The sequence below is a fragment of the Balaenoptera acutorostrata genome, chromosome 16, assembly GCF_949987535.1.
Source record: "Balaenoptera acutorostrata chromosome 16, mBalAcu1.1, whole genome shotgun sequence".
Taxonomy (NCBI): Eukaryota; Metazoa; Chordata; class Mammalia; order Artiodactyla; family Balaenopteridae; genus Balaenoptera; species Balaenoptera acutorostrata.
In genome coordinates, this window is record NC_080079.1 from 56456413 (window position 1) to 56481742 (window position 25330).

The 25330-nt window shown below is 46.4% G+C and overlaps 1 pseudogene; it reads right to left on the reverse strand.

The window, feature by feature from the left end:
* Positions 1-881: 881 nt before the first annotated feature.
* Positions 882-1347, reverse strand: LOC103014388 (RNA-binding protein 3-like; annotated as a pseudogene).
* Positions 1348-25330: the final 23983 nt, after the last annotated feature.

Below are 25330 nucleotides of genomic sequence, written 5' to 3' on the forward strand. Positions count from 1 at the left end.
CCCAGAGGCAATCACTTTCAACTCTTTTAAACAATTCTTTCTGTATTTACTTGCATATTTCAAAATAACTTGCTTGTATTGGTACTTTTTGTTTTGTTTTATTTTGTTTGTTTTGTTTTCAGGTTTCATCTTTTTAATCAACTCGGTGAAGGATGTCCTAAATGCTCCATGAAACACAACAGAATATTTTTTTCTTCCAGTATTAAAAAAAAATATGAGGGAGTTCCCTGGTGGCCTAGTGGTTAGGATTCTGGGCTTTCACTGTTGTGGCCTGGGATCAATCCCTAGCTGGGAAACTGAGATCCCTCAAGCCATGCAGCTCGGCCAAAAAAAAAAAAAAAACGAAAACAAAAAAACATACACAAATATTTTGAAGACATTTCTATATTATCAGACAGAGATCGGGAGTATAAAACACCTCTAAGTAATCATGTTCTTGATTTCTTATAGTTAACAGTTCGAAATTGCTTCCTAACCATGGTTAAACATTGTGTACAGGTTTTTTAAATGTTCCTAGATACACATTTTTAAAAACAATCAGTCTGGCCAAACATTTGCCGGAACCAATAATCCTGAGAGCCTGAACTAAAAAACTGGTAAAAAAAAAAAAAAAAAAAAAAGGAAACAATACCCATACTCTACAAATGGCTCAGAATTTGTCTTTAAATGGGAGAAAAATTTTAAAAAACACATGGAGCTTTCTGATAGGTCTTTAACAAACTACCTTGGGAGCTCAATTCAAAAACAGAGGTTGATGTACTAAAACAGATGTCTCAATGCAGCTCCAAAAATCTTTATAAATACAGCCCTTTGGAAGGATGGTCCTGAATCAGAAGAAGTTTCATTCCTTGTGTATCTATATTAGGTGTGCATGCCTCATCTCAGTTGTCATAATTGTCCCTGTAATTTCTTCCTGAGTAGCGGTCATGACCACCCTAGCTTCTGCTGCCATAGTCTCTGGACCTTCCGTATCCATATCCTCCAGGTTGATTGTCATACCTGCCATTTCCATAGCCCTGGTCCCCACGACCTCTAGAGTAACTGTGACCACGCCCATAGGTCCCAAAGGAACCCCCTCTTTTTCCCCAGGGCTGACTTGCCCACGTGGTCTACACGGATCTGACGACCATCCAGAGACTCTCTATTCATGGCTCTCGCGGCGTCTGAGGCATGCTCTGGATTGGTGATAGTGATGTAGCCGAAACCCTGGGATCGCTGAGTTTCCCAGCCCTTGACAACAACCACCTCAGAAACAGGTCTGAAGCTGCTGCGGTGGTCTTCCAGAGCCTGCTTATCAGTGTTGAAGTTGTGGGCTCCCACGAAGAGCTTCTCTTCTTCAGAGGACATGGCAGTAAATTTGAGTCCTGGAAATGAAGAAGTAAAAAGGCCAAAGAGACAGTTACCGCCAAGGAGCCGAGAGACTGGGCTCTATTGGTACTTTTTGAATTCATCTACTGAAGGACATCTTGATTGATTCTAGTTTTTGACAACTATGAATAAGGTTGCTATAAACATTTGCGTGTAGGTTTTTGTGTGGACATAAGTTTTCAACTCATTTAAGTGAATACCAAGGAGCACCATCTCTGGATTATATGGCAAACCTGCACTTAGCTTTGTAAGAAATTCCAGACTGTCTTCCAAAGTGGCAGTACCATTTTGCATTCCCACCAGCCATAAAGGAGAGTTCCTGTTACTCCACATCCTCACCAGCATTTGGTGTTGTCAGTGTTTTGGCTTTTAGATATTCCTGGTATCTCATTATTTTAATTTGTTAATTCCTAATGACATATAATGTTGAGCATCTTTTCATATGTTTATTTGCTATCGTATATCTTCTTTGAGGAGGTATCTGTTCAGATCTTTTGTCTATTTTTTGGTTTATTGGTTGGTTTTCTTATTGTTCAGTTTTACGAGTTCTTTGTATATTTTAGATACAAGCCTCTATCAGATGTGTGTTTTGCAAATATTTTCTCCCAGTCTTTGATGTGCTTTTTCCTTCTCTTAAGGTACTGAGCTTTTATTATTATTATATGTTTAACGTCTAATAGCTCATTTTTGTTCTCTGGATGTTCTTTTTAATAGTTCCTTCTTTTTGTTTCATGTATGGAATAATTCTTCTCATCTCTCTGAAAATATTCATGATAGTTTTTCCTGAAGTGTTCCTCTCCCTGCAAGCCTCTGCTTCTCCCGAGTTGCTTTTATTTCTTAGTAGAGGCTCTCCCCAAAACAACAGGTGATTCTTGTCTGTCTTCTTGTCTGAGGAAGACACCAAAATCTGACTGTACACTCTGTGTTTGTTTGTGTTTTGGAGGTAGGGGTGTGTGCTTGGTGACTGTGGGCTTCTCTCTAGGGTAATCAAGCCAACATTTTGTTGGAGAGCTTGCCTACCCAGTCCTTGCTGGACCTTGTAAACATGGCTACTAGTAGTTTTGGATTTGAGTGGGGGAAGAAGACTGGCAGTCTCACCATCTAGTAAATAAACTTCCACTTCATCCTTATTTTTAACACTCTACACCCATCTGTGTCTGCTGTCTTCCTGTCTGGATATCCTTATTTTATCTTCTCCAGATAGTGAAGCTTCAGGCTTCTACTGAGGTGCAGAACAGACAGTCCCCCACCTGTGTAGTGAGGGAGGGAATGGATCTGGGGTTAAACTTCTTCTTAGACTTCTTTGAGCATAATACATTGAGTTTATTCCAAAGGAAAATTTTCATTTTCCCCCAGTGTTTTAACAGTCTACAAGAATAACATCTAATGTCTTTTCATCTTATTTGTAGATTTAAATTTTAAAATCAGAAGTGGTGATACTAGACAAGATGTAATTTACTCTAATTTCTAATAATCTTGTTTTAATGAGAATTTGATGGAATTATTTTGTCACCCTAAAATGAGATTTTACTAAAATGTATACTTTTCTATCACTTGTTCATCCAAAGATCCAGCCTTTTTACCCTCAGTCTGTACCTATAATGAATGAACTTGAACAAAAACTTCTATCAGAAAGTATTTCTATATATTTTATTTTTTAATTAATTTTTATTGGAGTATAGTTGATTTACAATGTTGTGTTAGTTTCTGCTATACAGCAAAGTGAATCGGTTATACATATATATATCTCCACTCTTTTTTAGATTCTATTCCCATATAGGTCATTACAGAGTATTGAGTAATGTTCCCTGTGCTATACAGTAGGTTCTTATTAGTTATCCATTTTATATATAGTAGTGTGTATATGTCAATCCTAATCTCCCAGTTTATCCCTCCTCCTTTCTTTCCCCTTCTATATATTTTAGTTGAGTAGATTCTTCAAGGCGTTCTAGGTTCTAGCTAGCATTATCTAGCATTTATTGTTTCTATGGATTTAAAAAATAAAGTTTCTATTTAGTATTCATGTCTCCTTAGGCTCCTCTTAGGTATGACAATTTCTCAAACTTTTCATGTTTTTTAAAATTATCTTTACAATTTTGAGAAATACTGTTCAGGTACTTTGTAGAATGTCCTTCAACTGGAATTTTTCTGATGTTTCTCTAGTGATTAGACTTGGGTTATGTGTTCTTGAGAGAAAGACCACAGAGGCACAGCACCATTCTCAACATATTATATCAAGAGGACATGATACCAACATGGCTTATCACCGATGATATTAACTTTGATCACCTGACTGAGGTACTGATTGTCAGGTTTCTCCCTTCTAAAGTGACTCTTTTCACCAGGTCCCAATACTGTAATCTTCGGAAGGAAGTCACTATGCACAACCCATATTTAAGGACTGGGGTGTTATGTTCTACCTCCTTGAGGGCAGAGTATCTACGTAAATTACTTGGAATTCTTCTGTACAGGAGATTTGACTAGTCTCCTCTGCTTATTTATTTAATCATTATTTATATCAGTATGGGCATTTATTTTATACTTTGAGTTATAAATCAATACTACTTTATTTAGTTGCTCAAATTGTTCCAACTTTGGTTGTTAGAAGCTTTTCCAGTTGGTGCCCTTGTCCTTGGACATGCCCTCACCATTGCGTGTACATTATGTATGTGCGAGCACTTTCTTACTTTTCCATCCCAGGCTAGTTTGTATATTTCCTGCCCCAGTTCTAGAACCAGCCATTTTTCCAAGAAGTCCTGGTTCCTTTTATTGGAGAGAGGTATTAGAAACCAAGATCTGGGTGCTGGGTATGTTCATTGATATTGGGATGTTGTAGCTTCTAGGCTTGCTCAGCGGACAGAACAAAAATTGTATGTGTGTACACTAAACCATATATATATACATATCTATAAATAGTTCTATATGTAACCATCTGTATGGTATCTATACTAAGTTAAATATAAATTCATACTGTTACCTCCCACTCTAATCCGTTAAGAAATGGATCATCCTCTTCTTCTTACTTGTTTGTAACCTCCCACTCAAACGGTGAGAAACCAGTCTCCATGCATTTACCTAATTATTCACTTCCACTGCACATGTATAGCAGTATCAGAACTGTTAACCTGTAAACTCATGGGAAAGAATTAGAGTGCAACTAGAACATAGTGATTATGTACAGTTTCTTTTGCCTTTAGTCTTGTTTCATTTCCAAAGTTACTTAGGTCAGCAACTTCTCCCCACCACCCTCCCGCCCTGGCCCCTTTCAATCCGGCTCATTTGTACATTTGCAATAGAGTTAGATTGTTTTGTCACGTTATACATTCCATCCTGGGGTCTGATGACCTCCTAAGTGATTTTTAAAAAATTTTGCATATGTTAAGTTTCACTGTGCTATAAATTTCTATGAGTTTTGACAAATGCACCATTACAGTAACATACAAAACAGTTTCAAAGTCCTTAAAAAAATCCCCAGTGGTTTACCAATTCAACCCTCCCCTGCTTCCTGGCAATCACTGGCAATTACTTTCTCTATAGCTTTGCCTTTTTTAGAATGTCATATATTTGGAATCATACAGTATGTAGCCTTTTCAAACTGGCTTCTTCCCCCTAGCAATATGCATTTAAGATTCATCCGTGTGGAAATTCCCTGGAAGTACAGTGGTTAGGACTTCACGCTTTCACTGCCGAGGGCCCAGGTTCAATCCCTGGCCTGGGAACTGAGATCCCACAAGCTGCACAGTGTGGCAAAAAAAAAAAAAATTCATCCATGTCTTTTCACAGCTTCATAGCTCATTTCTTTTTATCATTGAATAATATTCAATTGTATGGATATACAATTTTGTGTGTTTGTTTATCCATTCACCTATAGAAGGACATCTTAGTTGCTTCCAGTTTGGGGCAATTATGAATAAAGCTGCTATAAACATTTGTGTGAGGGTTTTTGTGTTGGTGTAAGTTTTCAAATCAGTTGGATAATTAAACAGACTTTTAACTGATCATTCCTCTTTTTGGCTTCACCTTCACACCCACTTCCAGAGGAAAGGGATGTCTTCTGTTTCCAAGCCTTTGAGGGGTTCTGCGATGTAGATCGACTTGCTTCTTGGCTTCCTACCTGCCCATTTGTGATTCCACTACCTCTGGTCTGCTAAGTCATTTACACTCTCCCGTCAGCTTTCCACCCTGGAAAATTATGTTGCATAATCCCCTCTTCTTGTCCTATTATTTTTGTGGGTTTATATCTTGACCCTTTTATTGTCATTTTAGTGGGATGGAGTGAACGCTAATGTCAATGTTCAACCCACCAGTTTCGGCCAGAGGTATCCCCCCTTCTTTTCTCAGAGGCAGAGATTTGATCTCCTTGGGGATGTAAAGTCAGGGCCGCTGTGACTTCAGTCCTGTGAGAAGACCCTCTGCTCCCAAACTCTCTCCCAGTGCCCGTCCAGTCAGGGCCTCAGTCCCAACCCCCTGCCCTTAACGATCCCAACCTCAGGGTTTTGAAGGCCCGAACCTGTCCGGAAGGGAGGAGAATTGGCTCAACATTCTGAGCTGGAGGCCTCAGAGCAAGGTCATGTGTGGATATGGCTCAGCCTGGGAAGATGACACAAATGGTGGGGCAGGAGGAAAGGGCAAAGAGAGCGAGACCCCATGAACAGACTGGAGCCCAAACATTTTCTAGTCCCTCTTTGGTACGTCCACCCTCACCTCCCTAACAAATAATGTCTTGCAGCAAACCTTCAGGGGGACGTGACAGAGGTGATGAAGCTAACAAAGAAGGGAATTCAGGGTTACAGTGAAGAAATTACATACTTGGTCATTGAACAGTCACTTCCCTCTGCCCAGCCTCTGATATCCTTCGCCCTGATCTCTTTTCACTCTACCCAGAGTGACTTCTTCCAGTGTGATTCCATCCCCTCAGAGCCCTCGCTCACAGCCAGGATCCTAAGGCCTCCCCACGTCATAGCTCCAGCCACGGTCCCCTTCCCGAACTCCAGCTGAGTCGACATGCCTTGCCCTGAACGTACCACGACTATCATAGTCATGTATACCCTGTGCCACGCTTTCCCTCTTCCCATCAGAGCCCATCATCTGTTTTGGGTTTCCTAAAGGTTCCTCCAAGTTTCTGGTTCACTTCTATATCTTCTTCTTATTTCTGAAAACTGTGATGTATTTATTTCCTAGCTTTTAAATATCTTTGCAATACTTTTTTAGGTCTTCGGGTGAAGGGCTATGTGACATGAAACTTGAAAGAACAGTTATCTGCTTTGCTGGAGTTCATTTTTGAAGGGTCCCATGGTATTCCTTCAGCCCCAAAACCATCCTAAGATGGGTGAAAGTCTGCCTTCTTTGGAAAAGGATGTTTCCCAACCTCTTACGAGAGCACAGTTCAGGGTCTCACGAACACTCGGAAGTTTTTCTTACTTTATTTTATCTTTCATTCTTTCTCCTACATCATCTCTTATCTTTCAGAGGGGTTAAGAACAGCTTCTCAGCTCTCTGGTTTCGCTTTTGGAAAATGCACTGGAGGTTTTGTTACCATGGGAAGAATGGGATGAAAATCTGGTTCCTGGGATGACTCCATAGCTATTTAACCAATTACCAGGGGTTTATGCAATGTTCTCACTGTCCCCAGGCCAGTGTCAGTAAAGCTTTACTGCCTACGGGTAGAGCCCAGACGCCTCATCCTGTAATGAAAACCATTCAACATTTGTGGCATTTCCCTTATCTTGGGGCTGAGAAGAGTCAGTAGAGGTTAAGAGTGTGGGCTCTGCATTCAGACCGCCTGGGTTCCCATCTGACTCTGCCACATACTTACTGTGTGACCTTGGGAAAGTTACTCAACCTCTCTGTGCTTCAGTTTACTTCTCTGCAAAGTGGTGAGTGATGGTAACACTAGTATGTGCCTCATAGAGTTTTTGAGAAGACTAAATGAATTGACAAGTGAAAAGGGCTCAGAACAGTGCCTGGTGCTGAGAAAGAGCTGTCAGCTACTATTATCACCTCCCTGCATCCCAAGATAGACCCTCTCCAAGCAGTCTGGACAATGCCCTGTTCCCCTCTCCCACTCTGAACTTCTGTTCACTAGCATCTTCAAGGGCACAGAATAAATTCTCTTTCTCCTTTTTTCTCTCTTTCTCCTTCTTCTTTTCCTTCTTCTATTATCAATGATGCCTATGATTTATTGACCATTTGCTACAGGCTAGCTACTTTTCAAGTGTTAGTTTTTCAGAACTCACAATAACCCTGAAAGGCTCCTATTTTACGGATAAGAAAACTGAGCCTTAGAGAGGAAAAGTAAGTGCCTCATCCACTTAAATGCTAAGTGGCAGAGATGCGAGTTTAACTGCGTCCATCTCCTCCGTCTCCCGTGGCAGGTTGTCTCTCCCTGCCTCATTATCAAACATTCATTGTCCATCACCCCAATCTGCAAGGCCATGCTTGAGGTTATCCACGTTGTGGATCACATCGCTCACCATGCTTTCAGTTGCAAGTAATAGAAAACCAACTCCAGGCGGCTTAAACTAGAAAGGGAATGTGTTGTTCACAAAAATGAAATGTCTAGAGGGAAGGCAGATTTCAAGCACGGTGGATCCAACAGCTCGTCAGTGCTCCCAAGGACCCACTTTTCATTGTCCTGCCCTGCCTTCTTCCATGTCTTGGTCTCATCCTAACACTGGCTCCCATGTAGCCTCAGGATGGCTGTCAGCAACAATCCAGGTGCCTTAAGCTAGATCCCTTCTCCCACACCCACCCCCGGCCCCAGATCCTGAGATGAGAATGTGAGAATAAGTAGTTTATTTGGGAAGATATCCCAGGAAACACTAGTAGGAAAATGTGAAACTGAGATAGAGAAGGGAAATAGTCCATAAAAGGTTATCAAGAAAATTATCTTTGGAAAACTAGAGTGCAATCCTACTGAGGAATTTTGGGAAACCATGTATCAGAGTTATCCCACCAAGTGGACCAGCTACTCTGGCCTGTCCTGGGAGCAGGCAGAGTGGGTTCCAGCAGCCAGAAAAAGCTTCAGGCTGAAAAAAACAGAAATCAAGAGCTGGCAATGGGAAATGGGACAGGAGATATGGGGAGGGCATGGAGTGCACCTGTTACATTGGGCGTGTGCTTCTTCAGTCATGCCCACGGGGACAGGGAGGGATCCTTCCCACAGCCATCACATGGTAGTCCTGGGCTGCCCTCCGGTTTGTCCTGCTGAGGTCCCGTGCCCACGCCTGAACCAAAACCTGTATCTGGGGGAATACTCTGCCCCGGTTGCCTTCATCTTCAGTTCCTGCCTGCCCAGTAACCCATCACTCTGGCAAGAGATGGGGTCATGCTGATTGGCTGAGGCAAACCAAGGCCTCTTCCCAGGGCTGGGGGTGGGGTCAGTCCTGCCAGAACCGCGTGGCAGCTGTTCTGGAATGCTGGGAGAGTGGAAGGATGCTGGGAAGCAAATGGCAATGTTCATCACAGAAGTATTCCCTAGAACAAAAGGAATGGAATGGAAGTAAAGCTTGGAGGAGGAGAAGTACTACTTGAGTTCAGGGCTGGGAGAGGACTTTGAAAGTCACATAGCCTAATCCACCGGCGTGGCTGCAATTCCCTCCTCGCCTCTCCTCCATGGTGACATTCAAGCTCAGCTGGTACACCTCTAACCACAGGCAGCCCAGTCACTCACAGAGTGACCCATATTCGTTCTCCAGACATCTCCAACCACTAGAAGTCTCTCGTCCCGTCAGGTAGGAATCTTCCTTTCTCTGTCGTCTCTGGTGTTTCCAGGACACATCTGCTGCTTCTGCCCTAAATCTGAGCCCTACAGGGACGTGTAGGCAGTGATTGCATTTCCCTCAAGACTTCCCTGGAACAAAGTGACCACTTCCAGGTCTCTCACCTCAGAGACGGTGACCACAGAAGGGCTCCAACATCTGGAGTCGGGGGGCTGGGGGAGGCCCTGGAGGCAGGCATCTTGGGGCTGGTGGGGCATCAGATGAGTTTCTTTCCTGGAAGCATCGGCCAGTCTCCCGGTCAGCCGCAGTTTACTGCTCAGAAACAAATGGCCTCAGTCACAGGGAGGTGCCCCAGTTCCCTCACGGATGTGTTTATTTGGAGGATGTGGCTTCCCAGACACACACATACTCCGCCTGCCTTCCGCCCCTGCAGCTCCCACAGGAGCTTCGACGTGCCTAGCGACGGCCACATGCCCTGTGACTGTAGTTCCTGAGGTCTGGGCTTCTTCCATCTGGCCACACACATCCAGGCTCCACACCCAGCCCCGGCCCTGACCCCCCGCACCATCTCAGAGGTCTGCAAAGGGTGAGGCAGTACACGATAATGGGAGGAGTCTGAGCTGGAGTCAGAAGCCCTGCAAGGAATCCTGCTCCACCGGGATGGGTGACTTTGCCTTTCAGAGCCACGGTTTCCCTTATCTGAAAAGCAGGGAAAGGAACTCATTTGCGGAGGTGCTCTTGGCATGTGAAAGTAGTGAGCATGTGCTAGGTTCTTACCAGGCATGTGTATTAGGGTGCTTTATTGGTGACGGCTTCCCTGGATGCTCCTCGGATTGTCAGAATCTGTTGAGAGAGTTCCCAATGCCTTGTTCTAGTGACTTTGCAGCTTTGAAGGCACCAGATGATAACTCTTCTATCATGGAAATACTCCTCAACTCCTACCTTCCTCCAAGATGCTCTCACATATTGATCAGATAGGCTAGTGGTCTTATCCTCTCCTAATCTCCAACTTTTATGGACCCTATAGAGGACCTTGTAGTTCTGGATCCCTTCCTCTTCTTGGGAGCCATGCCCACCCCATTCACATGTCTATAGAGGGAGCACCTTGCTGGATTATTACCCATCCTCTGGGTTTCCACTGACCTCAGGACCTTCCCATGACCTAAACTCGACCAAACAGAATTCTTCTCTGAGATTCTTTTTTTTATTTTATTTTATTTTATTTATTTTTGGCTGCTCTGGGTCTTTGCTGCTGCGTGCGGGCTTTCTCTAGTTGCGGCGAGTGGGGGCTACCCTTTGTTGCGGTGCACGGACTTCTCACCGTGGTGGCTTCTCTTTGTTGCGGAGCGCGGGCTCTAGGCGCGCGAGCTTCAGTAGTTGTGGCACGCGGGCTCAGTAGTTGTGGCTCATGGGCTGTAAAGCTCAGGCTCAGTGGTTGTGGCACACGGGCTTAGGTGCTCCGCAGCATGTGGGATCTTCCCGGACCAGGGCTCGAACCCATGTCCCCTGCATTGGCAGGTCAATTCTTAACTACTGTGCCACCAGGGAAGTCCCTTCTCTGAGATTCTTCAGGTTGGAAGCAGACGAATCCTTCCTTCTCCAAGGTGTGTAGATCTGGAGCTGCTTGCAGCCACATGGAAAACACCAGCTTGCAGTGAGGAAGCAAAGCCGACACACAGAGAGAAACAGAACAAAAGTGATCTTCAGCCCTGTCTGTCCTACTGCGTAGTGCTGCAGACCATCCTTAAGATACAAGAGAAACGGCCCATTTCCCCCAGCCTCTTCTGAGGTACAGCTGATTGGACTGTGGGTGAACATCTTTGACCTGGGGGAATCAATCCAGAAACTGGATTCAGTACTATCAGATTGTGTCTCCTAGAATTGGAGCATGTCGTGTCCGGGTCAGATATTAGCCAGCGCTGAGCTCTTCAGGGGTAGAGCCTTCAGGAGCAGTCATGAGGATTCGTACATAAATAGAGACAAGAGCATCCCCCGGGGGCTGAGGAGCCTGGAGCAGAGACAGGAGGGAGGCTGGGAGAGTGGCTGTTTTAGTTCCAGACAACTTTCCCTTCTTGTTTTCACACCTTGTGAGTCCTGCACTGCCTGGCCTCAGGCATCACGAGCTATTCCTGCATTTACCGGGCAAATCTTCCCCTTTGCTCGAGCTACTTTGAAAGGGCTCCTGTTCCACGCCCCCAGCTGTCCTTCTTTCAACACAGCCCAAGATGGAGGCAACACACCAGAGTCTGTTCACCCCTAGGGGGCGCTGAAGAATGGGTCCCTACATGACTTGAAAATTTACACTGGGTCTTTTTTTTTAATTGAGGTGTAATTCACGTACACAAATTCATCCTTTTAAAGTGCACAATTTAGTGTTTTTTAGTGTATCCACAGAGTTGTGCAACCATCACCACTATCTGATTCCAGAGCATTTTCATCACCGCAAGAAGAAACCCCATACCCGTTAGCAATCATTCCCGGTTCTCCCCACTCTCTCCCCAGTCCCTGGCAACCCCTAAACTGCTTTCTCCCTACATGTAGAACTCCCTGTTCTGGACATTTCATATAAAATGGGATCATACAAAATGAATTCTTTTGTGTATGGCTTTTTTCACTTAGCAGAGTGTTTTCAAGGTTTATGCTGTAGCATCTATCAGTACTTCATTCCATTTTATGGCTGAATAATATTCACTTTTTTAAAATTCATTCATCAGTTGATGGACATTTTGGTTGTTTCCACCTTTTGCCTCTTGTGAGTAGTGCTACTATTAACATGTGTGTACAAGTATTTGTTTGAGTACCTGTTTTCAACACTTTGGGGTATATACCTAGGAGTGGAATTTCTCGGTCCATGTGGTAATTCTATGTTTGACTCTTTGAGGAAGTGTTTTCTACAGCAGCTGCACCATTTTACATTCCCACCACCAACTTCTCCATATCCTCACCAACACTTGCTATTTTCATTTTTTTAAAAAAAGAAATAGCCATCTTAGTGTCTGTGAAGTGGTATTTCATTGTGGTTTTAATTTGCACTTCCCTAATGACTAATGATATTGAGCATCTTCTCATGTGCTTAATGGCCATTTGTATATCTTCTTTGGAGAAATATGTATTCAGATCCTTTGCCCATTTTGGAAAAAAAAAAAGGGTTGTCTTTTTATTAATGCGTTGTAATAGTTCTTTATATATCCTGAATACAAATTCCTTATTAGATATATGACTTGCAAATATTTTCTCCCATTCTGTTGGTTATCCTTTCACTTTATTTTATTTACTTATTTTTAAAATTTTACTTTGTGCCCTTTAAAGCACAAAAAAATTTAATTTTGATGAAGTCCAATTTATCTATTTTTTTCTTTTGTTGCTTATACTTTTGGTGGCATATCTAAGATATACTCAGCATAAGTTCAGGTTCTCTCTATCTGTGGAGTTCTGAATTCTGCCTGAGGTTTGCAAATGTCTTTTCTGTTACTCGTATCTTAAACAAGTCTATCTGTCTCAGATTACAAATTCCCAGGGGCAGTGACCAACTCTGAAAAACAAGTCCACACTGTGAAATTAATTACAGCTTTAATGATGATCATGATAATGACCCAGGGGTCAGTGAGTCCTCCCTTGAGTCTGACCTCTTATTCAAGAACAAATCCATTTCCCCTTCACAGGTTCTGAGGAGGACTGATATGAAGGCTCCAGAGAAAGGGGAGCCCCTCGGACACAGCGAAGGGGTCAGGAGTGGCTGACCTGCTTGGAGCCTGCCCACTGGGAGCAAGAGTTTCCACTAAGCCTGGCTTTCCACCAAGCCAAGGGCAGGGTTTGCTCTGGGATGATGGCGGGGGCTAGGAGTTGGCTGGATCTCTCTCACTCCAAGAGAGAAAACTGTGCCGCTTGGGCAAGATCAAGTGTCCAGCCCTGTCAGCTCTGGCTAAGGGGAGTCATGGATGAGAAAGGCAGACGCAGGGACCTGAGGAGGGTGGCTGCTTGGCCCCTGGTCTGCAGAGGCATCTCTGTGGGCTCTAGCTGTTTTAGGTCAGCCGACTTGGAGCTGACCCCTGTGGGAAGCTTGTGCCTGGGGATCTTCCTAGGCCGTGCCACAGCAAGCCAACCATGAACAAGGCACACTCTGCCAGCGGACATGGACCACAGCTGACCCGCCTCAGATTCCGGGCTGCCCACACCCATGGGCTTTGGCAGAACTCACTAGCACATTGTGATCTGGAGTCATCTAGAGGACTCCTACCGTGTGCCTGTGTCAGGACCTCGGCACCGGGCACACTGGCACACTGCGTGTGGGTGTTTGGGTCGAGAGTCCAATATCCCTGCTAAGCTCAGAGGCCCTGGAAGAGCCACCGTCATCTCTTGCCTGGATCCCTGTGGTGGTTTCCAACCAGTGTCTATGCTTCCGTGGTCACTTGCTTCTAGTGAAAGTTGGATCTTGTCACTCCACTCAGAACCCTCCAGGGCCTCTGCATGTCACACCCAATAAAAGCCACGATCCTTACAATGACCCACAAGGCTCTGCATGGGACCCCGTTTCCTCTCGAAACCTTATCACTGTCTACCCTCCTTCTTGCTCTCCTGGGTCCTACTCTGTGTCCCTTGAACATGGCCAGCCTAGTCCCACCTTGAAGCCTTTGAACCTCCTGTTTCCTCTCCCTGGAATGCATTTCCTTCTGATATCCCAAAGTTTTACCCCCTCATTTCATTCAGGTCCTCGCTTGTCACCTCCTCAGAGGGGCTGACCCTGACTGCCCCGTGGAAAACTTCGACAGCTAACTTTTCTTATTCTCCTTTCCTCCTTTATTTTTTTTTCTCCTTAGCACTTATGCTTTCTAATGTACTATTTATTTTAATTGCTTACATGTGGTGATGGTTAATTTTGGGTGTCTGTTTGACTGGGCACCCAGATACCTGGTCATACATTATTCTGGGTGTGTCTGTGAGGGTGCTTCTGGATGAGATGACCATAGGCTGAATTAAGCAGATTGCCCTCCTCCTTCATCCAATCCATTGAAGTCCTGAATAGAATAAAAAACTGCTGAGTTAGAAAGAATTCTCTCCCTCCGTCTGACCATTTTCTAGCTGGGACGTTGGTCTTCTCCTGCCTTCGGACTCAGACTGCGACCAGAACTTATATCATAGGTTCTCCTGGTTCTTAGATCTTTGGATTTCGACTGGAATTGGATCATCAACTCTCCTGGGTCTCCAGCTTGCCATACAGATTTGGGACTTTTCAGTCTCCATAACCATGGAAGCCAATTCCTTACAATAAACTTCTCTCTATATGTAGATATAGATGATACACATATAGATGATATAGATATAGATATCTCCCATAGTTCTGTTATTAGTGTAATGCAGACTAATACACTTGTCTACTGTCTAAATCCCTCCACTAAACTGTTAGCTTGCTGAGAGTAAAGATTTTTTTTTTTTTTTTTTTTTAATTATTGCCTTTTTAGTGGGTGTGATGTGGTGTCTCCTCGTGGTTTTTTTTTTTTTTTTAATTTTTATTTATTTATTTATTTATTTATTTATTTTTGGCTGTGCTGGGTCTTCGGTTCGTGCGAGGGCTTTCTCTAGTTGCGGCAAGTGGGGGCCACTCTTCATCGCGGTGCGGGGACCGCTCTTCATCGCGGTGCGCGGGCCTTTCACTATCGCGGCCCCTCCCGTTGCGGGGCACAGGCTCCAGACGCGCAGGCTCAGCAGCTGTGGCTCACGGGCCCAGCTGCTCCGTGGCATGTGGGATCTTCCCAGACCAGGGCTCGAACCCGTGTCTCCTGCATTAGCAGGCAGATTCTCAACCACTGCGCCACCAGGGAAGCCCGAGAGTAAAGATTTTTGTTTGTTTTGTTGACTGTTTATCCCCAGTGCCTAGAACAGTGCCTGCACAGAGCAGGTGCTTAGTAAAGTCTTGGTGAATGAATAGCTCCTCTCTGGTCTCATGCTTGCTGGCACCCAACCCTCACCCCAGTCTATGCCCTACATTGTAGCCAAGGCCTCCTGTCAGAAGCACATACTCAATGATGCCATTTCCTCCACCAAGGATTTAGTGGCCTCAGACTATGTGATTGTGTGAGGTTCGCCAGCATCTCTTGCCAGTCCAGGCCAGTCCAGAGAAGGCTGATGATGGATGAATCCACACTGGAAAATTTCTGGGCGAGTGAGATACAAGGCCCATGGGACCAGTGAGATGATGACAAGAGTGATTGACAAGATGCACCAAGGCATGTAAGATGGGTGGGGGAAAGGAGAAAAAATGAGAGTAAGTGGAAGGAGAGGAGTTATGGTCAAAGAGAGATGCTTGCGTTTTCCATGTCAGAAGTAAGATGGTTCCGAGTGACATGGCCAGAATGTGGCCAGGGGAAGCGTGAGGACTGCAGTGCAGTGGAAGTGATGGCCCCTGGAGATGAGGCAGACAAGGAACTAAGAAGGCAGGGTGGTGACGGGTCACAGATAATTTGTTGTCCACTTTTGAAAGTGAAAGGAGGCATTATTAATTTACAATCCACACAGGAATGACAGGCAGGAGACTGGACTTCCGTGAGCAAACTGAAATGTAGAGTCCTCCTAATGCTTAGCCACTTGGGCTGATGGCAGGCCTCAGGATGGAGAAGAAAAATCAGTGCCCTGGTATGATGTCATTAGGGACTGATGGGACGTGCAGGCCGTTGAGGGTAGAGTGGGGGAACGTGGCATGGCCCATGCCAAGAAGCTCACTGAGTGGGGGCTTTGCAAGAGGTGGGGAAGCCTGGGTGGGAAGCTTTCCTGGGGAGGGTGGCGAACACAGACCCCCACCTCCAGACCTGGTGGGTGGTTTTGAGCTCGAGGATGAGATTTGCTCAACCTTGTACACAAGTCACACTTTTGGGGGACTTTCCCAAGCATTTTTTTCTTTTAGTCTCATAACTTTCTTGAGAGTTATTTCTTGTGCTTCCTGTTTTCAGAAAGTGAAACCAATGCAGAGTGTGATTTAGGTGACTGACCCAAGGCAAATTGAGGAAAGCCCTGAAGTAGAGTTGCCAGATAAGATACAGGAGGACACCGAGTTAAATTCGAATTTCAGATGAACAACGAATATTTTTTTTTAGTATAAGTATGTCCCAAATATTGCATGGGACATACTTACACTAAAAAAAAAAAAAAAAATTGTTTATTTGAAATTCAAATTTCTCTCGGCAGACTTGTTTGTTTGTTTTATTTTGCTACATCTGGCAATCCAGGAGTAAGGGGAGTAGGTCTGAGTGGCTATATGCATCAGAGAGCCTTGTTATTGGCTCAGGAGGCTGGGAGGGCAGGGCTGAGCAAGGCTGAGAGAAGCATGTCAGCTAGAGGAGGGAGGACAATGAGGGGAAGGGGCTCAAAACCGGCCGAGGCAGCCTGTGGACAGAAGGACCAATGGGCTACGTAAGAAGACCTTTCTGCTCATAACTACGGACACATGCTCAAGATCAGATAAAACCTCAGAGCCCATAAAGGATGCTCACAACTGCTTATTTTAATTGGATCCTCTCAGCCCTGGGAAGTAGGTACAGCACAGATCCCTATGTCCAAAGCACTGACAAGGAAGCTGGGGTTCAGGGAGTTTTCATTCAGGTTCTGGAGTCAGGGCCCACAAAGGAAGGGGCCTTAGGGAAAGGTACTAGCTCACACAGGGTGGGTGGGGCAAGCCCTAACACCCACCCAGCAGGCCCTTGGGGGCACGGTGTTTTCCTCCCAGTAAGGGGGCAGCTGGGGCACAGTGGAAAGGGGATCAGCCTGAGAGGGCCATCACTGGGGAGGAAGGGAGAGGCAGGGAGAAGAAAAATGACCAAAGCTCAGGATCTACTAGTAAATGATTAGCCTTCACCAGAGCACAGAAACTGTGGACCATTATTATAAAATAATGAAATGAAATAAAATACAGCAAAAATAAAATACAAGAAAGCAACATAAAATAATGAAACTAAAAGGGATAAAGGTGCCAAACCCTCTGGTAAAGGTCCAAGAGAGCTGGAATTCCTACAGGCACAAGCATGAGGTAGGCTCAAGGACAAAACTTTTGGCTACAGACTGGGGAGCCCAGGGCAGCCAGGGACAGTGGTGTCAGGTGGCCAGGGCTGCACGCCTCACTCTACTCACTCCCTCAGTGACCTTATGGCATCTCTTATCTCTTCGGGCCTCACTTTCTGCTGATGGGCTCAGGGAGAACATCCAGCTAGTTTCCAATAGTTAGGAGACATGGAATACTGCTCCCACATGCTGGGGTCAGTGCATTCACTCACCAACATGAATTGATGCCCTACTGTGTGCCAGGCAGTATGCCGTGTGCTGGGCGAAGTCCCTGTCTACATCCTGGTGTGTGTGTGTGCGGAGCTGGAGTGGGGGGAGACCCACAATAAATAAGTGAACAAATAAATGAGTAGGGAGGCAACGTTTGAGTGGAAGCCTGAATGATCTGTGCAGCCAGGTAGACATTTGGGGCTGAATGATCTAGGCAGTGGAGATGGCTAGTGCAAATACCCCAAGGGGCAAACAAGCTGAGGGTCATAGAAGAGTAAGAAGAAGGCCAGTGGCCAGAAAGAGAGTGGGGGAAATGAGAGAGAGGGCAGATTCTGCAGCGCTTGTGGACAGGGTCAGGGCTCTGGGCTTTTTCCGAGTGTGGTGGAAGCTATTGGAGAATTTTGAACAGCAGTGTAATAGCAGCTGATAGATGTTTTAAGTAGTGGCTTAAGAAATACATGTTACATGAGGAGGGGGAAAGGTAAGCTGGGACGAAGTGAGAGAGTGACATGGACATATATACACTACCAAATGTAAAATAGCTAGTGGGAAGCAGCTGCATCGCACAGGGAGATCAGCTCAGTGTTTTGTGACCACCTAGAGGGGTGGGATAGGGAGGGTGGGAGGGAAGGAGACGCAAGAGGGAGGGGATATGGGGATATATGTATACATATGGCTAATTCACTTTTTTATACAGCAGAAACTAACATAACATTGTAAAGCAACTACACTCCAATAAAGATGTTTAAAAAAAAAAAAAGAAATACATGTTGAGGACATTGTGCTAAGTGAAATAAGCCAGGCTCGGGAGGACAGATGTTACACACTACCACTTATACGAGGCAGCTAACATAGATTCATCGAAGCAGAGAGTAGAATGATGGTTGCCAGGGGCTGGGAGGAGGTATTGGTTAAAGGGTACAAAGTTTCAGGTATACAAGATATGTCCTAGAGATCTACTGCACAGCTTAGTGGCTATAGTTAATAATATTGCATTGTTCACTCAAAAATTTGCTAAGAGGGTAGACCTTAGCAAAGGGTAGAGGGCTCTTTTTTTTTTTTTTAAGATTTATTTATTGATTGATTACTATGTTGGGTCTTCGTTTCTGTGCTAGGGCTTTCCCTAGTTGCGGCAAGCGGGGGCCACTCTTCATCGCAGTGCGCGGGCCTCTCACTATTGTGGCCTCTCTTGCGGAGCACAGGCTCCAGACGCGCAGGCTCAGTAGTTGTGGCTCACGGGCCTAGTTGCTCCGTGGCATATGGGATCTTCCCAGACCAGGGCTCGAACCCGTGTCCCCTGCATTAGCAGGCAGATTCTCAACCACTGCGCCACCAGGGAAGCCCCGAGGGCTCTTTTTTTAAAATTTAATTTTATTTATTTTTGGCTGCGTTGGGTCTTTGTTGCTGCGCGCGGGCTTTCTCTAGTTGCGGCGAGTGGGGGCTACTCATCATTGCGGTGCACGGGCTTCTCACTGCGGTGGCTGCTCTTGCTGTGGAGCACGGGCTCTAGGCGCGCGGGCTTCAGCAGTTGTGGCTCGCGGGCTCTAGAGCACAGGTTCAGTAGTTGTGGCTCGAGGGCTCTAGAACACAGGCTCAGTAGTTGTGGCGCACGGGCTTATTTGCTCTGCGGCATGTGAGATCTTCCGGGACCAGGGCTCGAACCTGTGTCCCCGGGGTTGGCAGGCGGATTCTTAACCACTGCACCACCAGGGAAGTCCCTAAGTGTTCTTATCACAAAAAAAAAGAAAAAAGGGGCTTCCCTGGTGGCACAGTGGTTGAGAGTCTGCCTGCCGATGCAAGGGACACGGGTTCGAGCCCTGGTCCGGGAAGATCCCACATGCCTCAGAGCAAATAAGCCCGTGCGCCACAACTGCTGAGCTTGCGCGTCTGGAGCCTGTGCTCTGCAACAAGAGAGGCCGCAATAATGAGAGGCCCACGCACCACAATGAGGAGTGGCCCCCGCTTGCCGCAACTAGAGAAAGCCCTCGCACAGAAACGAAGACCCAACACAGCCAAAAATAAATAAATAAATAAATAAATTAAAAAAGAAAAAAGAAAAAGAAAGAAATACGTATCATGTATTTCTGGTTATATCATGACCAGGTACACCAGGTATGTATACCAGTGTATGTTTTTTATGAATGGAACAAAAGTATCACAAAACAATATTTTGTGCAATGTTTTCGATAACAGCAAAAGGTAGTCAAATAATTAGGATGTGATGAGTTTTAAGTATTTATTACCTGTGTTTTATTATGTTATTTAATTGTAATATTATACAATTTAATTTTTAGTAATGACTGTGTTTAACAACTGGCAGACAGAATCCCTAAACATCGAGCAGTTGGCTCTGGTGAGCCGGTGTAAGCTGATCTCTGCACACCACCGCCTAGGAGCCTTCTGGGCTCTGACAGTCTACAGGTCCAAGGTTAGAAGGAGCTAGGAGCCCGCTGAGGCCACTGAAAGTGGGCACTGAGCCCACCCCCGGCTCCTCAGCCCCACGAGGCGTCTTGGCCTGAATCACAGTCTCTGGAAGGAGAGAGAGGAAGGAGCGCAGGAGAGAAGGACTCCAACCAGGCAGGCAAGTGGCAAGAAAGGCTGGCGGCATCAGTGTTATTGTGGGAGCTGTTTTTCTCTGTCTTATCAATGGCAGAGACCAGGGAGAACAATACCCCTGACTAAATATCACTTCATGAGCCAACAGGAAAACCCCCCAAGCGTGGGTCAGATGAGTTGGCTGATCTGGGTGGGCCTGGAATCCTTTCCCAGCCCTGAGCTCTCAGGGTCTGCCTGCTGCTGCTTTCCGTACCCCAGTGTGCTGATTACACACGCTGACTCCTCTCAGCCTCTTGTTTTTTTGCAATGGAGAGAACCGCCAGGTCCTGGAGACTTGGGAAGGAGTAGCTGCCTGTCCCTCGCTGTGCAGCCCATGGCAGAGCAAGGCCAGACTTCCTGCTCCTTGGCTTCGTGTGTCCTGCATGGACACCACCCATTCTCCCTGCTGGCCTCACTTTGGGAGCCGTGTAGGCACTGAGAATATCACCTCCCTTCAGCGGATTTGGAAACGGAGGTCAGGGAGGTCAGGGAGCCTGCCACAGTGTCAGGAGAACTAACAGCGCACACGTTTGGCAAAATAAAAAAGTCTGAAATCAAGTGTTGGGGAGAGCGTGGACCCATAGGACCTCTTCTGCTGGAAAACATTTATAGCAATATCATGTAAAGGTGAACACTGACGGATCCTGCAATGCAGCAAATGCACATACACCAGAGATACTCTTGCAAAGGTAGGTCAGGAAGAGTCCTGCCTGCACTGTTGCAAGAGCCATCAACAGAAGAATGGTTGAGTAAACTGTACTGTAGTCACACAATGGAATAGAGTACAGCCATCTGAATGAATGGGTGACAGTGGCATTCCTCAATATGATTACCATTTAGTAGTACTATATTAGGTGAGATAAGCAAGTCACAAAGATTTCAAACAGTATGATATTCTTTAAATAAAGTTAAACAACAAATCAAATATATATCTTTTTAGAATACATATATATATACGAGACAAGACTCTATAAATAGGAAAGCAAGGGAATGATTCTACACGCTGATTATCTCTGATTGGGGGAGCCTGGGGGATTGGCTAAGGGTCGACCTCATAGGTAGGTATAAGGTATTGTCAAGGTCCGAGTTTTTGCTTCGACCGGCTTGTTCATAGGGACTTATTATATTAATAAACAATTAAATAAAAAATAATATTACGGAGTGGGGATTATGGTTAACACCCTCTGTGTGCGTAGGCTGAGGAAGAAGGGGAAGGTTGGCGCTGGACATCAGAAGACTTGGCTGCTGCCACCACACAGTTTTTCAGGCGGACAACTCAAAAATCACAGACGCGGAAGCCACGTGATTTTCCTCTTCTAGGTGGCAGTTTTCCTATCGGTAAAATGAGGTTTGGGGACCGGATCATCTTTGAGCCCCTCTCTTAGCTGAGCTAGAGCAGGCTCTGTTGCTGTAACAAATAATCCCCCACCCACGCCTCCTTCTCAGAGGCTGAACACCAGAAGGTTTGTTTCTAGCCCCCAACACAGTCTGAGAGGTCCTCCTCGTCAGCTGTCCTGAGACGTGGTTACAGGGATCTGGCCTCTTCTGTCTTGGAATCTTTCACTTCCCACCAGCAGCATGGGAGAGAGAAAATATGGAAGACCCTCACCGACACTTGCTGCCTCACCAGAGACACGCTGTTTCTTCTCACCTTCCTGTCACCGAGAACAAGTCCCATGGCCCCAGCCCAACTGCAAGGGAGGCTGGGAAAAGGAGGGAGGGCAAGGATGCGCAGGGAACAGTGACTTTCCCTGCCAGAGCCCCCTGAGTTCCTGCAATCCTCTGAGCCTCTGAGCTGTTCCAGGCCAGATTTGACAGTCTCCTGTCTCTGAGTCTACAAACCACAAAGGCTTTCTGAGTTGATTCGTTCATTCCTTAAGTAAACAGTGGGGCTGCTCTGATCCAGCACCGGGTCAGGCAAAGGAGCTCATCGTCCAGTCAGTGGCGGTGCTGTGAGGAAGGGGGTGAGAAGGGAGGACTGACCTTCTCACGGTATTATGATGTCATAATACCATGCAAACACTGATAGTCAAGAATAAAACAGAAAACATCTAGTGGGTGTGTGTGAGGGTGGAGGTGGGGGTCGTGGTTACAAAAGGCTTCTTGGAGAAGATCATTTTTTCGACAGAGTCTTGAAGGGTAAGAGGAGTCTGCTGGGAAGTTTGAAAGAGGGGCTCTTCCTGGTAGGGGAACAGCATGTGCAAAGGCATGGAGGCGAGGAAGGCCTTGCAAGAGTGGGGAAAGGCCAGTGGTTTCATTTGGTCAGAGGGCAGGGCACACGTGTGGTGTAGGGGCTGGAGGGTAGGTTGAAACTACAGTTAAGGTAGAAAGGTGATCGGGAGTCAGAGGTCAAAAGGGCCTTGAATGTCATGCCCAGTGTATGTTTGGACCTTATCCACTGGGCAACCATGGAAAGATTCTAAGGAGGCAAGGAAGGCCAAAGGTCACTGGAGGGGCCATTTCAACCCCTCCCAAAGTCTCCATTAGCCAGTTTCCCTTCCATCCTTTGATGTGGACAAGACTTTTCCCAAGAAAATGTACAGAGCTCTGCACACTCAACTCTGGGTAAGTCTTAACCCCCATCTTCCAAACAGAGGCCCCACAAGCCTAAATACATACAAATCAAAGAGCCGCTCCCCTTTGTGCCCCACAAGAGGACACGCTCACATTTCAATCACTGGTCCCGAGTGACCAGGCATCTTCCTTCTAGCCCTGAAGGCCTGGGGTCTCTCCACGGGGTTGGGGTGGCTAACAGACTATTGGTAAAATGTATACGGCTTGTTTTTTAAAGAAAAGTGGATGCGGAATTGGAAGGAGAGGAGGAAAGTCGCTGCTGCCACAGTCCCTATGTGAGGAAGGCCCCATCTCTGCCCCACCACTTTTCTGAAGGCCGTTCCTTGGGGAGCAGGGGGTCTGCTAGACCTGCCCCTGTGACTTCCAGGGATCTAAGGTGCAGGGGCGTCTGCCAGCTTGCCCCAGGCTGAGAACCCTAGGCGTCCGATATCCAAGCCGGTGCTCCTCACGCCCACTTCAAGGAATCCAGCCTTGAAACTGAGCAAGCACTCTCTGAAGGCCTTCTAGGGGCCAAGGGTGTCAGGTGCCCAATGCTTTCCTGTGTCTTGGGATTCAAGCAACCATGGAAAGATTTTACACATGAGGAAACTGCAGCAGAGGATACTCAACTTGCCACTGTCACACAGTGAGGAAGGGGGCAGACTCCAAAGGCCTAGGCACTTTGCGCTGCTCTGAACCTATATGCAGTGGCCGGCTGAGTTCAAGGTTCATGGCTCTCCCCACCTTGTATGGTTCTCTTCTGATCAAGAGTCTGTGAGTGGGGCCTGGAGTGGTCAGGCTGTCTCTTTGGTTTTCCCTTTGGAGTACCGCACAACGATATCTGGGGTTGGTAGGTGCCAAAATCTAGTTAGCATTTACTAAGTCCTATGCCCTGGCAACAAGGGGGCTGCATCCACGGGAAGAAGGGGTACCGCAAGCCCACTGGGGTTGAGGGTGGCCTCTTTCTAATTCTGCACAAAGTCCTCATATAGGTCAGAGAGTTCTTTGGGAGGGTGGATATAAGGGATGGCAAATCGTTTTCATCTTCTGGGCCAACTGCACCCTTAGTGGCCATGCAGAGTGCTGTGTGGAGATGGAGTCTGGCATCCCGTCTGGGAAGGAGTTCTGCGCTCAGTGATTTCTGTCCCGGGTTGGAGGATGGGGCAGTGGCGTGTGCAGGGAGAGTATTTGCCATTTTGCTATCACTGCTGTAAACTGACACCTTCTGTGTCAACACACAGCCCAAAGGAGCCCAGTGCTCGGCCCTGGCCCAGAGGAGAGGCAAACGTCAGCCTTCCCAGTGTGTATCTGCTTTTTAAATTCCTGACGCATGGCATGCAGGCAGGTTCAAGAGAGTTAGGCGTTCCTTTGCATTACAAATCACCACGAGATGTTTTTTAGTGAAATAAGCAGCAAAAACTTGCACAGGATTGTGAAGTCCCGTCTTCTTCTTCTGCTCATCTCTGCCGGCCTTTCAAGCCCAAATTGAAGGCTGATTCCCCCCACCCCATGAAGACCCCTGCTTGCTCTTCTTTCCAAAGTTTCTCCTGCTCTGAGCTCAAAGCTCTTGGTCTGAAATTCCACCAAACACCTATCAGAACTGTTGCCTGGGCAACTTTGGCGGCAGACACTTCCCTACATATTCCCTCCTCCTCCAACCACCAGTCCAGGAAAGCTGAATATTACTCTTACTGAAATTATTAATACCACACTTCCTTCCCGCGTGATGGCTTATTCCCAGCTAGCAAAGCACCTTCCTGTTTGCATCCTCATTTGACCCCATCAGTCACTAACTGAGAAAATTGAGGTTTACAGAGAGAGCTGACACTTGCCCAAAGCCACTCACCCAGGTTTCTTTTCTCCAAATCCTGTCTTCTCTCCATTGTCCCATTCTGGAGACCACAGGGTGCATGGAGTCCCCAGAAAGGGCAGGGGACAGGGATCCAAACCTCACCTGAGAATTCCCTCCTACCTGTGGTTCTGAGGATAGTGTATAGGCCAGAGTGGCCATACAGGAGACTGCCAGACCAGGGCCAAGGAAGGGAGAGCTAGATGTGGATTGGGTTAGGAGCAGGTGGCTTAGACATCAGGCTTCCTGGGTGATCCTGGGCCACTCCCTTTCCTTCTCTGGGCCATGGTGCTTCCTCCTCTGTAATGTGAAGGCTTGAGATAGGACCCCTGACATTTTGAAAGCAAGGCTTCTTAATGTGTACATGATGGGGAGTGGGGAGGCACAGAGTTTGGGCCTGGACCAGTCTTCTTATCCTGGGACCCAGGCCTCTGATACCCATCTGGTCATCCTCACCCATCACCTCCCATCCCATGGGACATGCTGTCTCAGGGACCTGAGGGACTGGTGAGGGGCCCAATCAGCTGCTATCCAAGCAAACTGCCTGTCAGTTGCTCAAATTTATTGATCACTAACTGGATACAGAGCCCATGTGTCGAGCAGGTGTGCTGTGGGCAAGGGGAGGGGGAAAAGTACAAAAGCAAAGAAGCCCTTCGGGCTTCAAAGGGGAGCATAATTTGGCCATCTCTCCATCCAACCATTGACCTAGCAAACATTTTTGGATCATCTGCTATCTATGTACCAGGCCCTGCATAGGAACTATGGGGCAGGGATGAGGTGGGGTTGGGGTGAAAAGGGCAGAGGCCATCAGTGTGGTCACCAGGTAGGACAAGCAACCTCACAGCAGCAAATCACTCTTAAGGACAGGAAACCCCAGACCGGGTGTCAGACTCATAGTCTCAGGCTGAGAACCATGGCAGAAGGGTCCTGTGTGGCTAGCACTTTGGTTCTCCACATGCCCCATCACTACCTGTCTATTGCCTTA